The 5,456-nt window shown below is 40.2% G+C and overlaps 1 long non-coding RNA gene across 1 annotated transcript in view; it reads left to right on the forward strand.

Annotated features, from left to right (window-relative positions):
* LOC106524081 (uncharacterized) overlaps positions 1-5,456 on the forward strand; it is a 27,940-nt gene that overhangs the window by 718 nt on the left and 21,766 nt on the right. The window contains exon 2 of the long non-coding RNA XR_001310968.1: positions 3,190-3,277. This is a non-coding gene — a long non-coding RNA (uncharacterized LOC106524081). The remainder of the gene's footprint in view (positions 1-3,189; positions 3,278-5,456) is intronic.

Genomic DNA, 5,456 nt, shown 5'->3' on the forward strand with positions numbered 1-5,456 from the left:
CGTTTCACCTGCTCGCAGCACATGATCAGGCTCGACTCAAACACAGAAACCCTGGTGCTGAGACACCCACAGAGACCCTCTGGTTGTTCACTTCAGTTTAGGATACAAGAAGCTCTGAAACACAAAGACCCACTGTTGGATAAACTTTTAATTCCTGCTGATCTCAGCTCACTGCTGGTGTTAAGTTTTCTGTGAGGTTGTTTCACAGTTGGAGCAGGAGTCAGCTGCAGAAGTGTTAAATGTTGAAATAATGTTTTCATGTTTGTGCTTAATGTGTAGTGAAAGCAGAACAATCCCTGTCTTTAACAAAACACTGCTTTTGGTGCTTTCCTTCAAGTATTAATATTGACTAACTTATATTGTCATCAACATTTATGTGGGCATCAGTAATCAGAATAAACAGCTAATCAGAATAAAAATGTGTCATGTAATCTCCCCCAGTCAGAATATTCTAATCTGATCCAGCTCGATCTGAATGAATCTGGTAGGATCTGAAGAAAAGGGATGTTTTATGCTGATTSATAATCTGAACAGCATTAAAGTGAACACTTAATCTGATCATGTTGTTCTGGTTGTAGAAAACTGACCTGACTGCATGTGAGCCCTGTGTCAACATGACGTTTTTCCTCCTGGCTATGCTAATATGTCAAGGAAAGAAAACTGGTCTGTTAGCAATTTAAAAATATTATATTAAAATCTTCACAGAAGTATAACTTCTGTTGTGTTTTTTTAGTTTAGTTAGTTTACAACTCTGCACATGTCAGTACTTTTATTCTGAATAAAAGTGCATGTAAACACTCATGATTGGATTAACAATTATTGTGCTCATAAATGATCCATTTGTATTTAATCGAAATACGTTTCAATCCGATCAAAGAATTTTGTACATGTAAACAGCTCTGTACTTTTTCAAATTTATTTCATCATCTTATTTAGTATTTACCATTTTTTACCATTTTATACAATGATTCAACTAAAAATTCTCAATTAAAAAAAGAAAAAGCAGAACATTATTTAACACCCTTTGGAGGACAAACAGCAGTGTAAAATATTTTTTGTCAGATTCATTGCATCAGAATCTGAACCTGTTTTGGACTGACTTTGTTCTTGTTGCGAATCATTTATTTGACCTTAATATTTATCGTGTCCCAAGATAAGATCTGTTGTAAATTAGTGCATTTATTCCTTTAAGCAAATGTTTAATGACCCTTGTTGTAGAGATGTGAGTAAATATTTAAGTGATTATTACTACATAATTAACTTTTAATAAGACTAAATATGTTAAATATTGTTGATAATACTAACTATTAGATCAGTGTAATCTGTGTACCTCCTTCAGCAGTCTCCTTCATGTTCAGTCTTACTAATTCATATGAACTCCACAGTAAATTTTTTATGTGCACACAAATCACGCTGAGGGTTGAATACAAAGTTGTTCCTCGTCTGTCAGAGTGTCTTTGTCTCCTCACACGTCCCTGCTACCTATCCATCTGCTCTTCTTTTGCTGACTTTGTGTCTCTCCTCTGAGCGTGTTCCAGCCATCCTGTAGTTTGAAGTCTTTCTGCTTCTAATGAGCCAATTGTTCTTGTGTTTTGTTCCCCTCGGGGAGTGTTGTGTAGCTAACAACATTCTGCTCACAACCATTTTAAAACATATTCACTACACTGGGGAGGGATCGGGGCCAACAAAACAATAATGCCTCGGAGCATGTTACAAAATGAAAAATGTGTTAATGACAGTCGCACCAGCGAAGTGACAGCACATTCTTTTTCTGTCAATTAGACCTTGGTTATTCAAAAGAAATTTGCAACTCCCCGCAGAGTAAAATATGTGCCATCTGCAGGCGGTGCTGGGAGACTCTGGAAATGATGTATTCCTTCTCTTTCTCTGTGTGCGTTCTAGTTTGACACTGAGAAATAACAAGTTGCTAGACTACATCCACAAAAAATAACAAAGAATAGTTTGTTTTGAGGACTGTATGTGTGTTACAAAGATTATTGATACATTTGGCATTCAAGCACTGATTAATTGCTGTGGCATTTGTCTGTTAGGGGGTGTTGTTTTCCATGCTGAGTGCTTGATTTAATAGATGTCTGCTCATTGCAGGTCAAGCTTCATCCATTCCCTTCATTTTTCTCTGTCCTTCTTTTACTCCCTCCTCTTCCTCCTGTGCTTTAAAAAAGTGTTAGCTGTGCTCATTCTGCATGTGAGCTGATCTCGTGCTTCAGTCTCTTGACATTTTGTCCACAGGGGGGGGCTTGCCTTGTGAACGCTCAGCTCTTTCTCTAATTTTGTCAGAATCTATTCAAAGTTAGCTTCAGGTTGTGTCCTCTCCACTGACTCTTTAATCTAAAGTAAATACAGTATGTTAGAATAAGAGCAGAGCAAGAGCTCTACCATCAGCTGCATATAACCTTAACGCCCAATTTTAGTTTGTCTTTATATCTCAACAAGAAAAGACAGATATGAAGAATTAGCTCTTCTCAAGTGAATTAGTTTGCTCTATCTTAATGAGGTTTGCTATGTCAAAGTGAGYGCTCCACACCGAGCATGCTAAATAGACTGGAGCTGGGATAGAGTATTAACTCTGAACAGCAAAAACACATTCTCTCTCCAGCTCCAATTCCAGCACTGCCATGCAATTATCCTCATACACAATTTTATCTTGTCACTTCCAAAATGGAAAAGAAATCCAAGCGGAGGAAAAACCATCCTGTATTTCCTTTTTTCTTTACTTCTTTTTTTTTATAAAAGAAAAACTAATTCCAGAATCTAATTAACTGCAGAAAAAACATGCGGCCCGTTTGGCCGGGAACATCAAATGTAGTTATGCAAATGGCTCCACAGATTGTAGAATGTGCTTCAACAGAATCTCATTCTGGATGATGTGAGTTCAGWTAGAAAGATTACTCAGCCATGTCTGAGCCGAGACAAACAAGAAGCGACGAGCCTGGTAATTTATTGTGGTGGTATTTCTCCAGTTTCACTTCAGACTGCTCATTAAGGGGCGAGGTGTCACCCGGTTGGACACAAAGACCGACAGGAGCATGTTTCTAATGGGCCCTCCTCTGCTCCGGCTGCATCAGCTCTTTCCTGGTGTTGCTAGCTTAATCTTTGCGATGGTGGTGGTTTGGGGTGGGGGGTGTGCCAAAAAAGATTCTACACAATTCATCATTTTGCTCCTCACAGGGAAGAGGGTGGGCTACTTCATCCTCCCCCATAGTCTGCTTACTTGGCTGTTTCAGGAGACCCATGGAGAAGTGGCCAAAGGGCTGTGGTAAGGAAAACCCATCCGTCCATCTTTTTTTTGTAGAAACACAGAAACTTGCTGTGATTTGCTGTAAAAATGTATGTTAGTGGAGTTGTTGGCAGRAAGTGGTTCATATATTGAGAGATGCAGCAGTATTTATCAGCCACTGAACATGCACTCATTTAAACAACCATSTGAGGACTTCACACTGTTTTAACCCGAGCAAGCTAAGCTCTAAGAAGTGCAGTCAAGCAAAAAAAATGACAGTTTTTATAATCATTCAGGGAGTCTTAGTCATCACAGTATAAAAATAGAAACATTCACAAATTACAAGAAAGCCCCCCTGTAGTGTTGACCTTTCCTTGGGATGTCAGCGTGCTGCAGGAGCTCTCCTCACAGCCTGGCAGCTTCTTACTGCCAGGGAGGGTTTGTTTGCATACACAAAGCCGTGCAATAAAAGTAGCAAGGTCCACTCCATTGCAAACAAGTAATTAATTATTGAGGACACCAAACACAACTGCTTGCTGATCTACATATCCATTTAAAGCCTCTTGATTTATAATTCACGCTGCTTTCTCCCCTTTTAGTGAGCGCCGAGATCGAACGGCTGCACTTGAGGACTCTTGAGAGTTCAGTGCCCTTCACTGAGGTGAACCTCAAGGGTGCACTGCCATCGTTCATAACATAGATCCTGCACACATGCTCATTTAATTAGGTTTTAAAATTGAATCATATCTCAGTAATTCACCTCCACCATGTAGCCTCTGTTACCACGTTTTAARGTGATTACAAATGTATTTGTGCTAAAAACACTGGGGTGCCTTGTTAGACAAAACAACAAGCGTTTCCGATTTTAATATGTGCAGCAGATACTTCTCTGAGTGCTGTACATCAGGAATGCAAATAACATGGTGTCAAAAGGGKTTTAGTTAATTAGCTGGGGATGTGATGCTGGCTCTTGCCCATAGCGACTCGTGTTCCTCGGGACTTCAGACCTCGACGGGGGGGCTGCTCTTTGATCTGTAGATCCCACGGTCTGCCAACAGCTTCACAACCTCTGCAGTGCTGCAGCACACAGACAGATGGGAACAGTGTGTTAGTGAGCGTGTACCTCTGAGAGTGAGTGTTTGTTTCTGTGACAGATCCAATTACCTTCCAATTCTTCTTTTGCGAAAATATCCTTTATTGTCAGCTTTCAAACTGTCAAGTTGGATAAACTTCTCATGTTTGACGAGTGATCATTTACGTTGCTCATCTTCAAGAAAAAGAAAGGAAAGAAAAAGATGGTTTATTCTATTCTACCCAGTTCATTTCTTATGTAAGCGTTCCATATGTGACAGGATGGGATTTTCTCAGCATGTTACTAAATACTTGTTGACAATCAAACAAAGCGCTATCCCAAACACAAAATTCTGCCTTTAAAAGACATAACTCTGAGAAGCGTTACCAGTAGAGAACAATGAAGCATGAATTTGATGGTGTAGTTTTCACACCTTTAAATAAGGCTTTAGCGTTTTTATTCCACCCAGACTTGTGTTCGCCTCCCCCTACTGGCTAATGATCACACAACATGGGCTCGTTTTGTTAGCCTGGCAGGATGTCCTAATTTAAGTAATTATAATGCGCCAATGCTTGTTTATGTAATCTTGACAAGATACTGTTTTGCATATAGAGTGCAAACAACGCTATATACAAAGGTGTCCTGATGCATCTCAGTAATCCAGGTAAAAAATCAAAAGGAAAAAAATTGTATAGGTCCTCTGGACGGGTTCTTCTCTAATGAAACGTTTCGTCTCTCTTCCAAGAGACTTCTTCAGTCTGAGAGTTTCAGGCAAAATTCAGGCTTTTGAGTCCTGCCTCCAGGTGACTGATACTCACATCACTTGGCTATCGTTCACACCTAATTAATACCTATTGTTAGCAGGGGGTGAAGAGATACTGCCAATGGCAGCGCTGTAGGAGGGGGACAGCTGAAAACGGAGGCCCCCACCTCTGTTTAATGATGGACGGTCTTTCTTCACAAAAATGGCTTCTTTTACTCCTCTCTCAAACCAACATTCATCACAATCCAGGAACGCCAACCTGCCATATGGCATTGCGATGTCTCGGTTTCGGATGGAGGACGGTTGGAAACTGGCGTGTATCGTAAGCCCACCCACACAGACCAATATTTGCGTTTTGACTCCCACCACCCACTGGAACACAA

The sequence above is a fragment of the Austrofundulus limnaeus genome, unplaced genomic scaffold (assembly GCF_001266775.1).
Source record: "Austrofundulus limnaeus strain Quisiro unplaced genomic scaffold, Austrofundulus_limnaeus-1.0 Scaffold175, whole genome shotgun sequence".
NCBI classification, from domain to species: Eukaryota; Metazoa; Chordata; class Actinopteri; order Cyprinodontiformes; family Rivulidae; genus Austrofundulus; species Austrofundulus limnaeus.